The sequence below is a fragment of the Rhinoderma darwinii genome, chromosome 2 (assembly GCF_050947455.1).
Source record: "Rhinoderma darwinii isolate aRhiDar2 chromosome 2, aRhiDar2.hap1, whole genome shotgun sequence".
Classification (NCBI taxonomy): Eukaryota; Metazoa; Chordata; class Amphibia; order Anura; family Rhinodermatidae; genus Rhinoderma; species Rhinoderma darwinii.
The window spans coordinates 352,733,433-352,757,361 of record NC_134688.1 but is presented as its reverse complement, the minus strand read 5'-3'; the positions used below and the strand labels follow the sequence as shown (position 1 = coordinate 352,757,361).

General features: G+C 42.0%; 1 protein-coding gene across 3 annotated transcripts in view; it reads left to right on the top strand.

Moving 5' to 3' along the window:
* The first annotated feature begins 290 nt into the window (after window positions 1-290).
* Window positions 291-23,929, top strand: part of LRRN2 (leucine rich repeat neuronal 2) — a 45,577-nt gene continuing 21,938 nt past the window's right edge. Inside the window, exons 1-2 of one of the 3 annotated variants that reach the window (XM_075853752.1) lie at window positions 291-513; window positions 10,367-10,468. The gene's annotated coding sequence lies outside the window, so the exon portion shown is untranslated. Of the gene's footprint in view, window positions 514-10,366; window positions 10,469-15,214; window positions 15,236-23,929 lie in introns of those variants that run through there. The other 2 variants (XM_075853751.1, XM_075853753.1) reach the window with 2 other exon arrangements.

The window sequence follows — 23,929 nt, the reverse complement described above, 5'->3', positions numbered from 1 at the left end:
TGGTAAGAGGAGAAGAGAAATATAATAAAAATGATCATCAACATCAAGTACAATATCCATTTCTCTAGTGTATTGTCATATTTTAATGTATGCTGTCCAAAATTCAAGCCACAGGTTGGAATTAGATCTTTAATGGGCAGGGGCAGTTATGCAGTGGTGACTGCTTGCCACTGGTTGGCACTGCCCCGAACCTTTACCCTGCGTTTGTGTGTATGATTGAAAATCAGTGGGTTTGGAGATGGAAGCTGCCCCTCCTCCCATCCTGCTCGCCCCCTCCATCTCTGTTTCTGCATCCCACTCACATCTTCCAGAGAGCAGAGAGAGAGAATACAGTCTGCAGTGCCAAGGAAAAAGGGCAGTGTGGGTGTCACTGGAGGACTGGACTTGGCATGATGAGATGTAAGGTTGGATGGTAAAAAGCATTTTACCCTTCCACCCAGACATTTGACAGACCCTTCTTATGTGGAGAGCAAAAGGCAAAGAGCGACTGCAGCTGGAAGGAATATCCTGAAGGTAAATATCCTCGGTGTATTGGCATTGATAGATATTAGGCAAATTTATTAGATTCGGGACATTTCTAACTTACTGACATAAAAGTGTCCATTGGAGCGGCCACGCAGTGCTTATCAGGCCCCTTCCCCTGGAGTCATTCTGTACACTATAATCTATATGTGTCTGTGGTTCAAAGAGGAAACATTGTATTAGCCTCAATATCCAAAAACAGGTTTTCACTGAAGGATTATTGAAACCATGGTTTTTTTTTGTGTGTTTTTTTTTAAGTGTATTATTATATCATTCCCCTTGTTGTTAGTAGGTGATAGTATCTTGTTGCCACTGATTTCTGATAGAATTGTAAGGACAATTCCTGTTATTCTGTATTCAGGGCAGCTGTCAGTTTGATACAAAATGTGCATTTAACTGTGAACTGTTATCCGGCTAAAATGGCTGGTCACAGACTATAGTGTATATATCATCATGTGATGACCATTGCTACTATTGTTATGATAATTACTGGCATATTATGCCAAGTTAGATGTCCTCACATGTAAGACCCATGCTGTATCCACCATTTTTCCATATTCATGACCATACTGAACGCATCACCTTTTGTAAAAAGACACTAAATTCTACACATTTCCATGGTCATTTTGTTTGCATTGATCAGTCAGTTGTCAGATCTAATCATTTCACACTGAATACACTTGCCTGTCAACACAGTGTGTATGTGACATGATGTGGTGCCACATGTTGCAGGCCTCATTCATTCCAAGCTGAATAGTGCAGGGTAGCCATACAAATGTAAAGAAGCTAGGCAAATAATTCATAGGATTTTCCATTAAATGTAGACATCACGGGTCATGTATCGTCTCTATATAATATATATATATATATATAGTACTCAGCACACAACTTTATAATGAAAAGATCATGGCTAAACCTGCTCTAAAATAATTCTATCTATGGAAAAATCTAAATGTTTTTTGTCTTTGTAGAATTAGTTTATTCCCACATAAATTTAGATCCAGTAGATTTCCTTGTCTCACAGGGCAGTCTCTTCTTGTCATGTTTCTCTTATGTCCTTTACACTAGATTATTCTATATAACTCGTCTCACCATATAAGTGACCACACAACCGTTAATGCTCATTCATACCCAATTTTTTACTCAAGTTTTTATTACTATTAAACTAAACACTGATTTCCCTTTGTGGTGTGTGTCTATATAGGCTTTGTATGTACCACAAACAAGAAAATAAAACAAAAATAAAATAAATAAATAAATATATATATTTTTTTATATATATATATATATATATATATGTTCCCATAGAGGTCTAGTGTGTTGGCTTAATGCCTTAGCAGGCCTCATTTGATGCTTGTTTCTATGGAAACGGCACATTTTCTTTCTTGGGTTTGTGTGACAGGTCTGATGGTTCCTCGCTTCAGCGTGAGGGGCATTCAGCACAAGATGGAGCCACCCTCCTCTTACATTCTCATGATCATGCTGCTATGCCTTTTTCTTCCCATTAATGTGTCTGCCTTCTCTGTTCATCTGTTTTTATTGCCTTTACACTCGCTCTGGCTCATTCTATCAAACACACATATTATCTAAGGGGTAATTTTACAAACATTAAGGGAAAAACAACAGTAGTACAGAAAGCAATGGGAGGTACTGCAGCAGTGAATACTGGGAGCGATGTATTCAATGGATACAATTATGACTGGAATGGAAGGAAAGTCAGGTTAATTAAGGGATAAAAACAGAAACACGTCTGAAAATGTATCTTTTTTTTTAACTATTTGAAATAATTGGGTATAAGCAACAAATGTCTGTTTGCGTGGGCTCTAACGGAAGTTGGGCACAGGAAGGCTATGACTCATTCTATACAGTCATGTCTAAGCAGCAACATATCCACTACTGTTTGGTTTGGCAGTTGATTTACCCAAAAATTTCTATTAATTGGTCTTTCAGCGAATACCAAGTTGGGATTGGGAATGGCTCCAAATTGTAGATCAGAGAGTGTACGGAAATGTGTGATGTCATTTACAGCAACATCTGGCCCACAAGCGGTCAGACATAGAATGGCCATTTTCATGGAAACATTGGTATTATTATTATCAAAGTTTTGCTATCTCCCCTGTCAAACCTCATTCACACTTAGTAGACGTAGAATACGGAGCCCATCTTGGACCATGTAAACGAGCATCGTTACTCCGAACGCTCGTTCCCATTCATTATTATCATGTCGGCAAGGCGTCTCCGTGTTTACACAAGCAGATGTGCCTTAACAGTTGTCACGTGTAGCCCCTCTGTAAGACCTTATTTACACGAGTGTGTCCGATTTGCGTCAGCAAAAGCGTATGCTCGATCATCTGCTGATCGCTGCCCTGTTTATACAGGGCAATTATCGGCGACGGGCTTTCTATGAACCATTGTTATTGATATTCATATTGATAGTTTAGCTTATTCTTCTTAAGAGTCAAGATAAGAGTACTTAAGTAATAAGTGCTTCCTGCGAGGTCTCATCATTGACCAACTTTCACTGCCGAGCGTTACTTTCCCAGGATATAACATAACTATAGGACAATAGTGTTATAATTGCCATATAATAGTTCAGGGTTCTATTTTCTGTTTAGATTTTGCATCGGGGCCCGGGAACTTCCAACTAGAGATGAACGATTTTCACGTCTGGGTGCTGTGCTAGTGTAGAATGGACAGCACCCAGACTGAACACTGACACATTATAGTTCATAGGCCAATTCAGACGACAGGTTTTTTTCAAGGACCCTCCGTCCCTGATTAAATAATTGCAGCATGCTCTATCTTTGTCCATTTTTTTCAAGCAGTAATGGCCCATAGAAGTCAGTGGGTCTCCGTGAAAAACTGATGCCGCACGGATGTCATACATTCCATTCCGTTTTTCCAGATGGTTGCCTGGAAACACTTCAGAAGTGAAACCAGGATGTAGAGCCAAAGCAGTGGGGTCCTGAATATAAGACACAATCAGAAGTAAAAAATATTCATGAGAAGAATCTCACAATGCTCTCTATGTTATCAGCAATAGAAAATAGCGTTTCTGCGATCATGGTACCTTCCTGGGGTTGTTTTCAGTGGGTTGAGACAATTGAGGACATTCTTCATTTTATTTTATTTTTAACGTGAAAAAACGGATGGCACACTGATGCCATTCGGAAGGAAAAAACTGACAAACTGAAGACAATCGCAGAAAGAAATTTATGCAAAATTGATGCAAAATCATCAGATTTGTCACGGACTGAACAAGTTTTAATAACGCTCATCTGAATAAGCCCTATGTCTCAAAGAACTGGAGCCCCCACAACTGGTAAATAGATAGAAACTGTTCACAATCTGAAGAGTGCATTTTATTAATACTTGAAGGTAAGAGCAGCCTCACAGATCAGATGATGCAGTATGAATTTTGATGTCTTGTATTTGAAATGTATTTGATATTTGAATGTCTATTGCCAAGGGCGCACTGGCGTAGCTATAGGGGTCGCAGCGGTCGCGATTGCGACCAGGCCCCGAAGCCAGGGGGGCCCACAGCCCCCCGCACCACATTAATAAAAAGTTACTATAGTAACTCGGGCCGCGGGCCCCTGTTACTATAGTAACAGACTGTATTTACCTTCCTGGTTCCGGATCGCAGCGGAGGTCCTGACGTCAAGCGCTGTGCGCAGCGCATGACGTCACAGCGCTATGCGCCGCACACAGCATCGAGAGTACAGAACTACCGCCGCGACTGAAGAGGAAGGTAAGATTAGCCCTGACTGGCGGGGTCCGACTCCCGGGACCCGCCAATCAGCTGTTTTGAAGGGGCCGCAGCACTCGTACGAGAGCTGCTCCCCTTCATTCCGGTCACTTCATTCCGGTCACACTGTGAATCGGTGTCGGCGATTCACATTGTGAGCGAGTAGTGAAATGAAGGGGAAGCAGCTCTCGTACGAGTGCTGCGGCCCCTTCAAAACAGCGGATTGGCGGGTCCCGGGAGATGGACCCCGACACATCAGCTATTGATGGCCTATCCTGAGGATAGGCCATCAATGTTTAGGGACTGCACAACCCCTAAGCCTACGATGTAGCAGGCTTAGAGGGCCCATTAGACAGGATCACAGATTGTATGATCCTGTCTGCTGGGCCCTGTATCTAAGCCAATCACATGGTAGGCTTAGATACAGGGCCCATGCGTGATCCTGTCTGCTGGGCCCTGTATATAAGCCTACCACACTGTAGGTTTAGATATAGGGTCCAGCAGACAGTAATCTTATACTGTATAAGATTACTGTCTGCTGGACCCTGTATCTAAGCCTACCTTGTGGTAGGCTTAGATACAGGGTCCCACAGACAGTATCACACATGGGCCCTGTATCTAAGCCTAACACATGTGTTACTAATCGTTTTTTTTGTGTGTTTTCTTACAGGTTCGGTCGTTGGACTACGTCGGATTCCAGGACTACTTCTATGACGGCTTTTTTTTTTATTATCAATAAAATGGTTAATGAGGGTTGTGTGGTTTTTTTTTTTATTTCAATAAAATATTTTTTCTATGTCTTTGTTTTTTTTTAAACTATATTACTACCGCCTTAGTAATGGCCGCCGGCTGATTGACAGCAACCATTGCTAAGGCAGGGCTTAGTGTTAGCCGATGCAGAGGCGAACACTAACCCCCTTTATTACCCCGGTACCCACCGCCACCTAGGGGTGCTGGGAAGAGCCGGGTACCATCCAGTACTTGACCATCTGTAGTGATGGTCGGCCACTGGGGCGGCCGCAGGCTGGTAGTATCAGGAGGGGAAAGGCCAGATACAGTGGCCCTTCCCACCCTGGTAATGCTAGGCTGCTGCTGCTTTATTGTATCTGGCTAGTTATGAAAAATGGGGGGGACCCCACGTCATTTAAAAAAAAATTAAATAAAAAATAATTGGAAAGAACGATGTCGGGTCCCCCCCCAATTTTCATAACCAGCCAGATACAACACAGCAGCAGCAGGCAGCATTACCAGGGTGGTAGGTGCCACTGTTTTTGGCCTTCCCCTGCCTAATACTACCAGCCTGCGGCCGCCCCGGTGCCTGACCGTCACTGCAGATGCTCGGGTACTGGTTCGTACCCGGCTCTTCCCAGTACCCCTGGTGGCGGTGGGTGCCGGGGTAATAATGGGGGTTAGTGTTGGCCTTTGCACCGGCTAACATTAAGCCCCGCCTTAGTAATTGAGGTTGTCAATCAGCCAGCGGCCATTACTAAGGCGGTGATAATAAAGTTTAAAAAGATACAAGCACATAGAAAAAATATTTTATTGAAATAAAAAAACACAACCCCCATTAACCATTTTATTGAGAATAAAAAAAACGCCGTCATTGAAGTCCTCGAATCCAAAGTAGTCCAACAACCGAACCCTTAAAAAAATACAAACACACAAAAATAATCAGTAACACATAAAGAAGCAAAATTATTATTCTTACCTTTCCTGGGTCCAACGCTGGAGCCGCAATGTCAGCGAGCTGAGCCCTGTATCTAATCCAATCATGTGTGATACTGTCTGCTGGGCCCTATATCTAATCCAATCATGTGTGATACTGTCTGCTGAGCTACTGTATCTAATCCTATCATGTGTAATACTGTCTGCTGAGCCAATGTATCTAATACTATCATGTCTGATACTCTCTGCTGGGCCACTGTATCTAATCCTATCATGTGTGATACTGTCTGCTGAGCCTCTGTATCTAATCCTATCCATAGTTTATAGGGTCGTAGTGCTATAGATATGCTATGCTGTCTCCTATACACACATTTTTTTGGGGGCGGACACATATGTATTGGGGCTATTTCCCCTGACATTTTATGACCTGAGGGTATGTAAACACGGCAGCCTCCGTAACGGCTGAAATTACGGTGCTGTTTTCAGGAGAAAACAGCACCGTAATTTCAGCCGTAAAGCATGTGCAGGCGTCTTTCGCTGCGTCCATTACAGACGTAATTGGAGCTGTTTTTCCATGGAGTCCATGGAAAACGGCTCCATTTACGTCTGAAGAAGTGACAGGCACTTCTTTGACGCGGGGGTCTTTTTTACGCGCCGCCTTTTGACAGCAGCGTGTAAAAAAAAATGACCGTCGGCACAGAACATCGTAAGACCCATTCAAATGAATGGGCAGATGTTTGCCAACGCTTTTGAGCCGCATTTTCGGACGTAATTCAATGCTAAAACACCCGAATTACGTCCGTAAATAGGGTGTGTGAACCCAGCCTTAGTGACGCCCCCGGCTGCTAGTGCTGCATTGTTGGGTCACTTAGGAGACCCAGCGATGCAGCTGAAAGCAGCGGACCGTCGGCCATGAGAAGTTTGCGGGGGGGGGCCCAATAAGAACTTTTGCATCGGGGCCCATGAGCCTTTAGCTACGCCCCTGCAAGGGAGCATAATAACTGTCTATTGGTTCTGCTAATGGCGTGAATAGTTTTTCTTAATAATCCTCAATGTTTTCCAGAGTGGGATTGTTTCTACAAATGGCTGGAACAAATGTTGCTTGTGTAGGAGTGATAGTCCGTGCAACTGCTGTAATAAGCCACTATGGCACAATGTCATTTCTACTTCCATCCATCCTTTGAGTCCAATTTAGGCCTCATTTACACGAACGTGTGCGTTTTGCGCACGCAAAAAACGCGGCGTTTTGCGTGCGCAAAAGGCACTTAACAGCTCCGTGTGTCATCAGCGTATAATGCGCGGCTGCCAGATTTTCTCGCAGCCGCCATCATTATGACACTCCGTTTGGATGTTTGTAAACAGAAAAGCACGTGGTGCTTTTCTGTTTACATTCAGAGTTTGATAGCTGTTGCGTGAATCACGCAGTTCACATGGAAGTGCTTCCGTGCGGCATGCGTGGTTTTCAAGCACCCATTGACTTCAATGGGTGCGTGATGCGCGAACAGCGCACAAAGATAGGACATGTCGTGAGCTTTTTTCAGCGGACTCACACTGAGCAAAACTCACGGACTGTCTGCATGCCCCCATAGACTAATATAGGTGCGTACGACACGTGTGAAAAGCACGCGCGTCGCACGCACGTATATCACGCTCGTGTAAACGAGGCCTTAGTCAAATGGTAAAAGTAAGTGCATTAGGCAATGTGACTTCAATACTTCATCCATACATTCATAGGGGCCATTGATCCATATGTTGTGTAAATTAGTACAGATGTCAGTAAATTAATTAGAAGCAGAGTTCAGTACATTAATTAATCTGACATTTTAACATGTGTCCAAGGAGAGTGATAGCAGTTTACTCAGCCCTCAATTTCCCAATATTTGAAGAATAAAACAAAAAAAAATTGTATACTATATTTAATTAAACACATCACCAGTTGTAAACGATAAAAACAGATATATAAACAAAAATCGTTCATAAAATTTATTGTCATGACAGTTCAGTGTATTGTAAAGAAGTTAAAGAATATGTTCCCTTTTTTCCACTGATCCAAGTGTGCACATTTTTGGAGAGAGTAGTCAGGCGTAATAGCCCAACAGGTATCTCACATCTTAACAGCTTTACAGCCTGTGTTATAGCCCATTTTCATCCAGAGCTGAATTTATAATTCTGCAGGCTAGTGGGGTTATATCTGCCAGCATTTCCATGCTGGATTAATGGTAGGACAGAGCTCATCCTGGTGATTTGCATTCTGAAAATGTTAGTATTTACAGTACACTAGGCAATGTACAGTAATCTGATGTAGGAAAAATGACACAAAATGCAGTGCAGTCGAGATCATTGCATAGCAAAGCTGTTAAGGTGGCTTGTAGACTGTTTCCTATAGCAACTGGCAGAATTGTGAATGCAACTCTGGATTATAATACAGACTGTAACTCACTACAAGATAAATAATGGAATGTATTAGGGGTTTTCTGGGCCCTGGTAAACAGAGTTTTAGAGCCAGCAATTTTTAGGGTGTGGCCACACATAACCGCATTTTTTACCACAAATCGCAATGGTTTTGCGATGCAGCGATGTAGTTTTTGGCCTTGTTGTTTTTGCAGGTTTTTATCTAGAAAAACTGTGCAGGCAAAAGCACCAATGCAAAACTACAAGCAGTCGCAGCTTTTGGTCTTAATGCAGCGTCTACATGTGGTCTCACCCTTAGGATATGTTCACACGGCTTACTTTCGACTGTTTTTCGGGCCGCAAAACGGCCTCATAAAAAAACTGCCGCGAAAAGAAGTCTATGTCACTTCTTGGGTAATTTTTGGAGCCGTTTTTCATAGACTCTATTGAAAACAGCTCAAAAAACGGCCATAAAAAACGCCACAAAAATCGAGAGTGGCTTACGTCTGAAAATCAGGAGCTGTTTTCCCTTGAAAACAGCTCCGTATTTTCAGACGCTTTTGGTTAAGCGTGTGAACATACCCTAAGATGAGGTGTATTTTAGTCAGGAGTGGAAGCTGCACAGACAAAAAGTATAAAATAAAGATTTGTACCTCTACCTTGTTTTGGATCCACTCCTGATTTTGGCTTGCAAATATTGGTGCAAAATATTTAACAAAATACGCTCATGTGAAAGTGGTCTTAGGGTAGGTTCACACGCAGTTTTTTTGCAGAGTTTTTCCTAGCATCAATAACTGGCAACAGTAAATGGCATTTTTTTTCCCCATAGACCCCCATAGGTTTTTTGTTTTTTAACTCTTTAAAAAATAGCATGTGTCAATGAGTATAGTGTTTTTTTATGGTGTTTTTGTTTTTTCTCAGAATAAATCGTTTGTTGCAAAGAGGAATTTGCATCTTTAAATCACAACGTTAAATGTGAAAAACATCACATAAAACAAAATGCATGTGGTAATACATACTGTTTGGAAAGAAAACACACAAAAAAGGCACACAAAATAACGCATGTACCATTTTACAAAAATACTTACAGTTTTCTTAGATGCAGTTTTTTTGGGCCAAAAAAGACACAAAATGTGTGTGTTAAGGAAGCCTTTAGGTACAAAAAAAAAAATCATACAAAGGCCAGATTCACACTGTGCAATATCCATAACAAGAAAAAGTAGTATTTTTTGAATACTCTTCTTCTGTGTCTGATCTGCCCTGACTTTGGCTAAAAAAAAACAAAAAAAAACAAAAACCGGCGGATATCCAAATTCATTTTTGTTTGGCGATTGACTTTAAGGCTGGGTTCACACGAGCATGTTACGTCCGTAATGGACGGAACGTATTTCGTACGCAAGTCCCGGACCGAACACACTGCAGGGAGCCGGGCTCCTAGCATCATAGTTATGTATGATGCTAGGAGTCCCTGCCTCGCTGCAGGACAACTGTCCCGTACTGTAATCATGTTTTCAGTACGGGACAGTAGTTCCACGGAGAGGCAGGGACTCCTAGCATCGTACATAACTATGATGCTAGGAGCCCGGCTCCCTGCAGTGTGTTCGGTCCGGGACTTGCGGCCGAAATACGTTCCGTCCTTTACGGACGTAACATGCTCGTGTGAACCCAGCCTAAATAATAATACATTGAAAAAAAAAATATTTTCTTTTTATATATATTTGCACCAACAAGTATTTTTTTTTTAAAGGATATACACTTACAATGGATGAATAACACCAGCCTATGAAAAAGCGTTCTTACATTTTAGTGTAATATGGTGGTAACCTTGCATCTTTTAGACTACAATATGATGATACAGGCACAGTCACACTTCCTCCCTGTCTCATCTCTCCTGGAGCATAGGACCAGAACAAGGAGTTGGGAGATATGCAGGGCCGGCCTTAGGGGTGTGCGAGCTGTGCGAGCACACAGGGCGCTGCCCCCTCCAAGCATGTAGGGGCGCCACTGGGTTCTCCCTCTACTCTGTGCTCTGTTTCTTAGTTACACAAATGGACTAAGAGCCGAGGAACAAGAGAAGAGGAGGAAGCTTCGCCCACAGCCCGTCCTGCACGAAGCCTGTGATCCTGTCAGCATGGAGAGACGGTAAGTGTCTCTGTGTGTATATGTGTGTGTATACAGTATGTGTGTCTGTGTGTATACAGTATGTGTCTCTGTGTGTATACAGTATGTCTCTGTGTTTGTATGTGTATATGTTACAGTGTGTGTGTGTTTGTGTGTGTGTGTGTGTGTGTGTGTGTGTGTGTGTGTGTATGTGTGTGTGTGTGTCTCTCTGTGTGTCTCTGTGTTTGTATGTGAATATGTTAGTGTGTGTCTCTGCATGTGTTTATGCATGTACATGTCTCTTTGTAAAAGTGTGTGTTCATAAAACAAAGATATTTGTGCTGCCTCCTATATACCCTGCTGCCCCTTTATAACCGGCTGCCACTATATATCCTGCTGCCCCCTATATATCCTGCTGCCCCTATATATCATGCTGCCCCTATATATCCTGCTGCCCCTATATACCCTGCTTCCCCTATATAACCTACTGCCCCCTATATATCCTGTTGCCCTCTATATATCCTGCTGCCCTTTATATAACCTGCTGCCTCCTATATACCCTGCTGCCCCTTATATACCCTGCTGCCCCTTATATACCCTGCTGCCCCTAATATACCATGCTGCCCCTATATACACTGCTGCCCCTTATATACACTTCTGCCCCTATATACCCTGCTGACCCTTATATACCCTGCTGCCCCTTATATACCCTGCTGCTCCTTATATACTCAGCTGTCCCTTATATACCCTGCTGCCCCTTATAAACCCTGCTGCCCCTTATAAACCCTGCTGCCCCTTATATACTCTGCTGCTCTTTTTTATATATATATATATATATATATATATATATATATATATATATATAAATGCCTCTGTGTGTGTTTATATGTGTCTATGGGTATATTTATCATCTATGACATTATCTGTACTCAGAGAGTTATCACTGTGTTATCAGCAGTGTTACATAGGAGTGCAGGTAACATTTACTGCATTATCTGTATTCAGAGAGTTATCACTGTGTGTTATATGTGGTGTTACATAGGACTGCAGGTAACATTTACTGCATTATCTGTATTCAGAGAGTTATCACTCTGTTATCAGTGGTCTTACATAGGACTGCAGGTAACATCTACAACTTTATCTGTACCCAGAGAGTTGTCACTGTGTTATCAGCGGTGTTACATAGGACTGCAGGTAACACTACTACATTATCTGTACTCAGAGAGTTATCACTCTGTGTTATCTGTGGTGTTACATAGGACTGCAGATAATATCCACTACATTATCTGTACTCAGAGAGTTATCACTGTGTTATCTGTGGTGTTACATAGAACAGCAGGCAACATCTACTACATTATCTGTACTCAGTTATCACTGTGTGTTATCGGTGGTGTTACATAGGGCTGCATGTGAAATCTACTACATTATCTGTACTGGGTATATATGGGTCTGTTTGTGAATTTGTCTTTCTGCTTGTATATATGTGCCTTTTATGTATTTGTATATGTCCCTGTCTGTGTATTTATCTGCCGGTGTGTGTGTGTGTGTGTGTGTGTGTGTGTGTGTGTGTGTAGTTACATAGTTACAGAGTTACATAGTTAGTACGGCTGAAAAAAGACACATGTCCATCAAGTTCAACCAAGGGGCGGGAAAAGGGAAGGAAAAAATTTCTACACATAGGAGCTAATATTTTTTTGTTCTAGGAAATTATCTAACTCTTTTTTAAAGCCATCTACTGTCCCTGCTGTGACCCGCTCCTGTGGTAGACTATTCCATAGATTCACAGTTCTCACAGTAAAGAAGGCTTGTCGCTTCTGCAGGTTGAACCATTTTTTCTCTAGACGGAGGGAGTGCCCCCTTGTTTTTTGAGGGGGTTTTACATGGAACGGGATTTCACCATATTTTTTGTATGTGCCATTAATATATATAAATTAATCATGTTCCCCCTTAGTCGTCTTTTTTTCTAGGCTAAATAAGTTTAATTATTTTAATCTTTCCTCATAACTTAGATTCTCCATGCCCCTTATTAGTTTTGTTGCTCTTCTTTTTATTTTTTCTAATTCCAGGGCATCCTTTCTATGAACTGGAGCCCAGAACTGAACTGCATATTCTAGATGAGGCCTCACTAATGCTTTGTAAAGTGGCAATATTACATCCCTGTCCCGCGAGTCCATGCCTCTTTTAATACACAACGATATCCTGCTGGCCTTTGAAGCAGCTGATTGACATTGCATGCTGTTATTTAGTTTATGACTTACAAGTACACCCAGATCCTTCTCAACAAGTGAATCCCCCAGTGTAGCTCCCCCTAGGACATATGATGCATGCAGGTTGTTGGTACCCAGGTGCATAACTTTACATTTATCTACATTAAACTTCATTTGCCAACTGGATGCCCAAACACTTAGTTTGTTTAAATCCGCTTGCAATTCACGAACATCTTCCATACACTGAACTATATTACATAGCTTGGTGTCATCTTCAAAAATAGAACTAGTGCTATTAATCCCATCCTCTATATCATTAAAAAATAAGTTGAATAATAGTGGTCCCAGCACTGCACACTGGGGTACACCACTTATAACCGGGGACCATTCAGAGTAAGAATCATTGACCACAACTCTCTGGATACGGTCCTTGAGCCAATTCTCAATCCAATTACAAACTATACTTTCTATACCTATAGTTCTTAATTTACCCATTAGACGTCTATGAGGGACAGTGTTAAATGCCTTTGCAAAGTCCAAAAACACTATATCCACAGCTGCCCCTCTGTCTAGGCTTCTGCTCACCTCTTCATAAAAACAGATCAGGTTGGTTTGACAACTTCTGTCCTTAGTAAAACAGTGTTGGCTGTCACGTATAATACTATTTTTTGTCACATAATCCTGTATATAGTCCCTCAATAGCCCTTCAAACATTTTCCCCACGATGGATGTTAAGCTTACTGGTCTATAATTACCCGGGGAAGACCTAGAGCCCTTTTTGAAAATAGGCACCACATTTGCCCTGTGCCAGTACCTTGGCACTAGAGAATCTCTGAATATTATGAAAAGGGAGACAGAAATAACTGAACTAAGCTCTTTAAGAATTCTAGGGTGCAACCCATCTGGTCCCGGGGCCTTGTGCACATTTATTTTATTTAATTTAGCTTGGACCGTATCTACTTTCATGCAATTCAGTATATCAACTGATATATTAACAGCACTGGCACCAGCTACATCAGCTGCTCTTTCTTCTGTTGTATATACAGAGCTAAAGAACCAATTTAGTAACTCTGCCTTCTCTTGATCCCCTGTGACCAACTCCCCATTACCACTATCTAGGGGTCCTACATGTTTAGACCTTGGCTTTTTTGCATTTATATACTTGAAGAATTTTTGGGGATTTGTTTTACTATCCTTGGCCACCTGGCTTTCATTTTGTATTTTTGCTAATTTTATTACATTTTTACAGATTTTATTACGCTCTTTATAATTTAAAAAAGGCTACAGCTGTACCCTCAGATTTGTATTTTTTAAATGCCCTTTTTTTGTCATGTATTGCCCTTTTTACAGAAGGTGTAAGCCATATGGGGTTTAATTTTAGTTGTTTATACTTGTTACCTAAAGGAATAAATTTTGCACTATAATTACCCAAAGTAGTGTCTGTACGTCTATATATTTACCTGTATGTATATATTCCAGATATCTGTATGTATATTTGCCTGTATGTCCAAATATCTGTCTTTATGTATGTACAGTATGTATGTTCCAGTATGTGCGTGTCTATATATGTGGTTCATTTTTTGTTTGTGTAGGGGGCGGCAATAGAGAGTCCCGCACAGGGCGCCATCCAACCTAAGGCCGGCCCTGGAGATATGGCACCTGTCTAGGGCATAAACTCAACTAATGAGGAAATAATCTTTAATAACCGCTAAGAGACTGTCCACACTGCTCTGAGAAACTTTCCTTACTGTTGCCACTGACTCTTCTCTCCTCCCATGATTGTCACATATGGATGTGGTTTCATGATGAAAGATGATAATTTAAGATGTAGAGACTGGGGGATAACTTGATTTAAAGTTTTGCACAAGATTTTCCAGACCTTGGCAGACACAGATACAAACAGGTCCATATGCTGAACAGTGTGAGAGTCCTTGATCCACAGTAGGTATTTAATTGCATTATGGCTCCCAGAACTCAATAAGTAAATGTAGCCCACATATGCAGTTCAGGGGGCTGTGCAGCAAGTATACTCATTGTACATTACTGCTTTACTGTGTAACAGATATCCTACTAAGTAGAGAATACAAACAGGGTATAGGAGCTGCCCTGTAATAAGATCCCAAAAATGGCGCGGGGTGCTAGCCTCAAAGAGTCTTGACCAAGTCCCCTTCAAGTTATAAAGTCATAATCCAAGGAAGGTGGCAGCACTCCAAGTAAGTGAAAAAAATTCAAAAATGTTTATTCATACAGTGTTCAATCAACGTTTCCCATGTTCCATTGAAGGCATTATCAAGCCGTGGTAATGATTCAATGGGAAGGTGAAATGTTGCTTGAACGTTGGGTGAATAAACATTTTTTAATCTTTTTCACTTATTTGGAGTGCTGCCACCTTCCTTGGATTACTACTAAGTAGAGAGATGCTTTAGTAAGAGGTTTCTATATGATATATGCACCATATACTCCTGCATATTGAACATTTTACCTTATTCTCCCTACAAATTATATGTGCTCACGCTTTTTTTTTTCGTCCAAGGGTCACATTGGAAGCGTGTACATGAAGGGGCAAAAAAAAAGTGACATTACAAACTTCTTTAGCAGTCAGGTGAGTTTAGGGGTGGACACACCATATGTGCAACCTGTACCGCTGCACAAGGGCCCAGTATGTAATAGTGTCTATTAGTTAACATGTAGTGGATTGTTAGAACTAAATAAGTGGGTGCTCTATAATGAGTTATTAGTAAGCAGGAGGCCCATTTACTGTTCTTGTACAGGGGCTATCCGCTTTCTCTGTCCTACCCTGATAAACTTTATATAAATTATTAAAACTTCTTTATCTCTATAAATACTAGAGCTAAATGTGGACATGCGAAACAATATCATAACATGGCAACATCAGATCATGTAATAGACTTTTTCTCTCCTCTCTTAGGCTTCGTTCACATCTGCGTTGGGAGTTCATGGGTTCCGTCTGAGCTTTCTGTCAGGAGAACCCATGAATGTAATCCAAACTGAAACAAACGGAAACCTTAGCTTTCCGTTTGTAACACCATCGATTTCAATGGTGACGAATCCGGTGCTAATGGTTTCCGTTGATCACCGTTGTTTAAGGGTTCCATCATTTTGACGGAATGAATAGTGCAGTCGACTACGGTATTTATTCTGTTTGTTTCAGTTTGGATTCCGTTCATGGGTTCCCCTGTCGGAAAGCTCAGATGGAACCCATGAACGGAGTCCCAACGCAGATATAAAACGAAGCCTTAACAATACTATTCCAGGCCTGAGATAAAATTACAGCATAATGTGTCATGCCTATATTTAGGAAGCCACAGTTTCCAACCTATGTAGATCTTCTCACATTGATGGAACTGGATAGAGAAGCCAAATAAAAGACATCCTTGCACCCTCAGGTGTTAAGGGGGTTTTACGCTTATCGGCCAGTGTATAAGGGCCTTTAGACCCATGGAGGATTTGGTCAATTCCAAAACTTTTTTAAGACCTCCTACCTAAAAGGTCTTTTTTATCTTATGTATTAGAGATAGCATTCACACAATGTGAAATCCCGACTCACACAATGGGGGAGAGTTGCTAAACGAAATGAGGCAGAATTCTGGCTCAATTTGCGCAAAAATAGAAACAAAAACCTGGCGTAGATGACTTGTGCTGGATTTATTATGTGTTTTAGACATTTTTTGGCCTCACTACCTAGTTTTGAAAATGTCTAGAAAAGGTCATGAACAAAACCTGGTCAGTCCCTTTGGACCTAGTCGACATAAATTGGGTTGGCTTATGGAAAATGATAGGCTCACTGCGATCCTGAAAGCAGTGTGTGTGGGCACATTGGATCGCGCACATAGAAGGACCATCACACTAAGTAAACTTAAGCTCATTGTGGGCTAACTGGCCCCCATTTTTTCCCCCTTGTCTGTTTTGTTGATCCCCTTGTGTCTGTTGTTGCATACTATGTTCCTGGGCAATTGCCCTTATATGTGATTTTCTGCTGTAAACTTTGCCATTTTCAGTCTACTATTCAGAATAATGCGGTCTACATGACTTTGTTTTCTGACCATATGATTCTATTACTTATTGTTGACTGTACAAACTGTTTTGTATGTAAGTTTTTATTTATCTTTCCTCTATTGTATTTTTGGATATGTCTACCGACCACAGGCGACAATATTAGATTTCTTTTGTTTTTGTTCTGCTTTCAAAAACCTTTCAATACAAATTTAATGAAAGAAAAAAGGGGTTTGACAAAATTGTGGAACAAAATATTAGTCTAAAGCAGGGGTAGACAACCCTGGAGTCATGGAGATCTGCCAAAATAATATGAAAGGTTTTTAAGATCTACCACTTGGTCACAAACTGTACTAATGGAATGTGCATGACTGCGGCACCCGTATTGCCTTGTCTATTTTTTTACTTTTTCTACTTTGTCTTATTTATTAACGCCACCAGAATGCACCATTAGTAGTGTCACTATAGTATCCCTATTTATAGTCACACCACAGTGCCCCCATTTACAGTGCCACCAGAGTGCCCCCATTTACAGTTCCACCATAGTACCCTGATTAAGAATGCCACCAATGTGCCCCCATTTACAGTGCCCCCACATTGCCACCATAGTACTCCTATTAATGCCACCACAGTACCCCCATTAACATTGGAACCAAAGTGCCCCTGTTAACAATGCCACCACATTAGCCCCATTTACAGGCTCACCATGTGCCCCATTAACAAATATCCCATAGTGCCCTCATGTATAGTGCAACCTGAGTGCCTCCATTGATACTGCCACCAAAGTACTCCATTAACAATGCCACCACAGTACCCCAACTTACAGTGCTACCAGAGTGCGCCTATTTACAGAGCCACAATAGAACCTCTATTAACAATGCCACCAAAGTGCTCCAATTAACAATGCCACCAAAGTACCCCCATTAACAATGTCACCAGTGTTCCTTTTACAGTGCCATCAAAGTTTCCTTCATCACCTCCCAGCCGCAACCTAAATGACTGTGATGTGATTGAGCTGGAGACTCCTCCTCCCCCTGGCACGCAGTCTTATTGAGGCCGGGATCTAGTTCAATGCTGCTGACTAAACAGACGCACTGGTGCTAGAACCGGGGAGCTCGGCCTCTTCTTAAGCTCTTTTGCAGTAGCATCAGTACATTAATGCTACTTGCATAGAATCGGGACCCATGGTAACTGTTAAGCCAAGCACTCAGTAATGACTGAAGCGGTTTTCTCTACACCCGTCAGCAATCGATCTCTCTCCCATCTATTTCATGCAAATTGCTTCAACCCACTGGTACAGAATCTCGGGCTCCACAGAAACTGTACCCTAACCATTTAGATGGCAGTGAAGCATGTGTGGTCTAGCTGGAGTTAGATATAACTGGGGAAAAGTGATATATCTCTAAAACACTGCACTCAAAGAGATTGCACTTTTATTTATTATTGCATATGTAATGAAAATAAAAAAATCTCCTAATATGCCTTATTGTAGCTGTGATACTTATCATCCTCAGGCTCATTATCCGTCCCCCTATAGGAAGTATTTAGCCAATACTCTTAACTTAGGCTTCGTTCACATCTGCGCTAGGGTCCGGTTCCGACGTCCTGTTGGGGCTTTCCGTCGGAACAGGACCCTGACTGACAAAAACGGAAACCAAAGGTTTCAATGGTGACAGATCTGGTGCCGATAGTTTCCGTTTGTCTCAGTTGTGCAAGGGTTCCGTCGTTTTAATGGAATCAATAGCGTAGTCGACTACAGTATTCATTCCGTCAAAATGACAGAACCCTTGCACAACGGAGACAAACGGAAACCATTCGCACCGTATCCGTCAGCATTGAAATTTGTGTCAGTCAGGGTCATGTTCCAACGGAAAGCTCCTTACTTGAGTCACAGAAATTTTTGCTAAGTCTAACAAATGTGCATACCTTGCATGGATTAGAGCCGCATCTTAAAAAAAAACCCTTGTGTTGTAACCAGGTGTTGTTGGTTTTGTGGGATGAAAACAGGGATGGAGACAGTATATTGCCAAGAGGCGAAGCTCTCCTTGAGACAACCCTGCACCCCTCTTTTAATATATCATCTAGTCCTTCATCTTCCAGAAGGATTGGGATATATCTGTAAATAATGTCCCTGATCTGAGCAAATTGGTTGCTGTATTGCAACACAAGAGTGGGTTTAACAGGCCCGGAATCAACCGGATTTTTCTTCAACAACAACTGATCTCGTGTTTTAGATTGGACTATAGATCTTGCCCTGTCGAGTGTCCAATTCCTATAACCCCTTTTGCTTAACCTCTGGCAAATCGGTGATTGTTTCCCTGAAAAACTTCCATCTTGGCTAAAATTTATTTTGGCCCTGATCATTTCCCCCACTGGGATAGATGTGATAGTATACCTGGGATGATTGCTGTCACCATGTAAAATTCTGTTTTCCGTAACCTTTTTCCGGAATATTTTGGAAACAATGATAGATGAAGATGATATATTAAAAGAGGGGTGCAGGGTTGTCTCAAGGAGAGCTTAGACGCTTGGCAATTTACTGTCTCCGTCCCTGTTTTCATCCCACAAAACCAACAACACCTGGTTACAACACAAGGTTTTTTTTAGATGCGGCTCTAATCCATGCAAGGTATGCACATTTCTTCAACCTAGCAAAAATTTCTGTGACTCAACTAAGGATAAAAATTTCCCGATCAAGGAATATGTGAACTATAACAGCGAATACGTTGTTTCCATTATTGAGTGCACAGAATGTTGCCTTATGTATGTTGGCTGCACAACCAGGAAATTTAAGACCAGAGTCCTAGAACATTTAGGTTATATCAGGAATCCTGCCCTTCTGAACATCTGAAATGCAGCCAGATACTTTGTTATGTGCCATAGTAAATCTGTGAGGTTATTTACCACATATGCCATAGAAAAAGTTAAAAGTACGGCACGAGGGGGTAACCGCAAACATATCCTCCTGGACAGAGAGGCTTTCTGGATCTACTAACCCAGGGTCCCTATGGGCTTAAATTTAAGGAAGGAGCTTATATTTCATTACTAAAGGTCTCCTATATGTCCCCTACAGTAGTTCTTTGTACCTTTTGGCTTTCTTTCTCTGACCACATGATTTGTTCTTCTGCTCATATAGCTTACGTCATGGAATATAGAATATCACTGGGCCACTCAGCCTAATATTGTTTCTGACCAAACAGCTTGTAAACCCCTTAAAGGACATCCTACTATGTGGGCTAGTATGTTCGATGGAGCTCATGTTTTCTGGTTAATCCACAGATTATTGCATATTATACCAGATTGTTTCCCCTTTATGAGATTGAATCTACCAAGGGATTTCATGTCCCCCCATTATAGGGGTCACATTATGTGCATTTACTCCTTTTGATTCAACCTAACCCTTAGAACGATAGTGGTCTCCCATATTGTTGTGTGTTATATATATTAGATATAATATCTTTAATAAATATTGGTGCCACCAATATGGGGAACCTGACACAGCAGTATTGTCACTCTTTGGATTTGGGCTTACAAGTCCGATGGAGCTTTTGTTCTTCGGTCATTTTTTGCATTATTGACCATTCCATTCATCATATCAGATTGTTGCCCTTATATGAGATTGAATCTTTTTATCAGATTCAATGTCCCATTACTATGGGGATTATATTATACATATGCATTCCCCTTTTTTTTTATTACATTCCAACTCAATCCTCAAAATGATAGTGGTCCCCTGTTTATCTATTGGCCTCTGCATACACAATATTAGTATTGCTACTTTTGGATTGGGAGCTCATGTCCTCTGGTCATTTCTGGATTACTGAACATTTTACGTACCATACCAGATTGCTGCCCCCACATGAGATTGAATCTTTAAAAAGCGCTTATGTCCCATTATATTATGTATATTTATAATCCATTTTTTATTTATTTTTTCTTTGATTCGATTGAACCCTTAGAATGATAGTGGTCCCCCATTTTGTTATGTGCTTTGTATATATATATATATATATATATACATATATATATATATATATATATATATATATATATATATATATATATATATATATATATATATATATATATATATAAAATGTAATACTTTTAATAAAACTAGAGCCACTAATATGGGGAAACTTGACATATTACCAAAAGCTAATTCTAGCGTTTGGCTATTTAATTACTATTCTTTTCCCAACATAACTAATTTATTCATAATTGTTGTTATTTTTGAATGTATAATTTAACTTTTCAAGATGTAGCAATTCTCTACAAGCTGTTTAGTAGCCGGGCTCTCCTGTGAGCACCCCCACCACAAGTTTAGTACCTACTCCTCTCCTGTGAGCAGCCCCCCACAAGCTGGTGTTTAGTAGCCGCTCTCTCCTGTGAGCATCCCCCCACAGGTTGGTGTTTAGTAGCCGCCCCCCCCCCCCTCAAACTTCTCATGGCCGACGGTCCGCAGCTTTCAGCTGCATCGCTGGGTCTCCTAAGTGACCCAACAATGCAGCACTAGCAGCCAGGGGCGTCACTAAGGCTGGGTTACGGACGTAATTCGGGCGTTTTAAATGCGGCTCAAAAGCGTTGGCAAACATCTGCCCATTCATTTGAATGGGTCTTACGATGTTCTGTGCCGACGGTCATTTTTTTTTAGGCGCCGCTGTCAAAAGGCGGCGCGTAAAAAATACGCCCGCGTCAAAGAAGTGCCTGTCACTTCTTCAGACGTAAATGGAGCCGTTTTCCATGGACTCCATAGAAAAACAGCTAAAATTATGTCCGTAATGGACGCAGCGAAAGACGCCTGCACATGCCTTTACGGCTGAAATTACGGTGCTGTTTTCTCCTGAAAACAGCACCGTAATTTCAGCCGTAACAGACGCTGCCGTGTGAACATACCCTCAGGGCTTAAAATGTCAGGGGAAATAGCCCCAATACATATGTGTCCGCCCCAAAAAAAGTGTGTATATGAGACATCATAGCATATCTATAGCACTGCGACCCTATAAACTATGGATAGGATTAGATACAGTGGCTCAGCAGACAGTATCACACATGATAGGATTAGATACAGTGGCTCAGAAGGCAGTATCACACATGATAGGATTAGATACAGTGGCCCAGCAGACAGTATCACACATGATAGGATTAGATACAGTGGCTCAGCAGACAGTACCACACATGATAGGATTAGATACAGTGGCTCAGAAGGCAGTATCACACATGATAGGATTAGATACAGTGGCTCAGAAGGCAGTATCACACATGATAGGATTAGATACAGTGGCTCAGCAGACAGTATCACACATGATCGGATTAGATATAGGGCCCAGCAGACAGTATCACACAAGATACGATTAGATACAGGGCCCAGCAGACAGTATGACACATGATTGGATTAGATACAGGGCCCAGCTCGCTGACATTGCGGCTCCAGCGCTGGACCCAGGATAGGTAAGAATAATAATTTTGCTTCTTTATGTGTTACTGATTATTTTTGTGTGTTTGTGTTTTTTTACAGGTTCGGTTGTTGGACTTCGGATTCGAGGACTTCAATGACGGCGTTTTTATTATTCTCAATAAAATGGTTAATGAGGGTTGTGTTTTTTTATTTCAATAAAATATTTTTTCTATGTGCTTGTATCTTTTTAAACTTTATTATCACCGCCTTAGTAATGGCCGCTGGCTGATTGACAACCTCCATTACTAAGGCGGGGCTTAATGTTAGCAGGTGCAGAGGCTAACACTAACCCCCATTATTACTCCGGTACCCACCGCCACCAGGGGTGCTGGGAAGAGCCGGGTACAAACCAGTACCCGTCCATCTGTAGTAACGGGCAGGCACCGGGGCGGCCGCAGGCTGGTAGTATTAGGCTGGGGAAGGCCAAAACCAGTGGCCCTCCCCACCCTGGTAATGCTGCCTTCTGCTACTGTGTTGTATCTGGCAGGTTATGAAAATTGGGGGGGACCCCACATCGTTCTTTCCAATTATTATTTTTTTTATTTTTTTTTAAATGACGTGGGGTCCCCCCATTTTTCATAACCAGCCAGATACAATAAAGCAGCAGCAGCCTAGCATCACCAGGGTGGGAAGGGCCACTGTTTTTGGCCTTTCCCCTCCTGATAATACCAGCCTGTGGCCACCCCAGTGGCCGACCATCACTACAGATGGTCAGGTACTGGATCGTACCCGGCTCTTCCCAGCACCCCTTGTGGCGGTGGGTACCGGGGTAATAAAGGGGGTTAGTGTTCGCCTCTGCACCGCCTAACACTAAGCCCCGCCTTAGCAATGGACGTCGTCAATCAGCCGGCGGCCATTACTAAGGCGGTAGCAATATAGTTTAAAAAAAAACACAAAGACATAGAAAAAATATTTTATTGAAATAAAAAAAAAACCCACACAGCCCTCATTAACCATTTTATTGATAATAAAAAAAAAGCTGTCATCGAAGTAGTCCTGGAATCCGCCGTAGTCCAACGACCGAACCTGTAAGAAAACACACCAAAAATGATTAGTAACACATGTGTTAGGCTTAGATACATGGCCCATGTGTGATACTGTCTGTGGGACCCTGTATCTAAGCCTACCACAAGGTAGGCTTAGATACAGGGTCCAGCAGACAGTAATCTTATACAGTATAAGAAAACTGTGTGCTGGGGCCCTGTATCTAAACCTACAGTGTGGTAGGCTTAGATACAGGGCCCAGCAGACAGGATCACGCATGGGCCATGTATCTAAGCCTACCATGTGATTGGCTTAGATACAGGGCCCAGCAGACAGGATCACGCATGGGCCATGTATCTAAGCCTACCATGTGATTGGCTTAGATACAGGGCCCAGCAGACAGGATCACACAATCTGTGATCCTGTCTCATGGGCCCCCTAAGCCTGCTACATCGTAGGCTTAGGGGTTGTGCAGTCCCTAAACATTGATGGTCTATCCACAGGATAGGCCATCAATAGCTGATGTGTCTCCCGGGACCCGCAAATCAGCTGTTTTGAAGGGGCCGCAGCACTCGTACGAGAGCTGCTTCCCCTTCATTTCACTAATTGCTCACACTGTGAATCGCCGACACGGATTCACAGTGTGACCGGAATGAAGTGACAGGAATGAAGGAGATCAGCTCTCGTACGAGTGCTGCGGCCCCTTCAAAACAGCTGATTGGCGGGTCCCGGGAGTCGGACCCCGCCAGTCAGGGCAACTAATCTTACCTTCCTCTTCGGCCGCGGTGGTAGTTCTGTCGTCTCGATGCTGTGCGCGACGCATAGCGCTGTGACGTCATG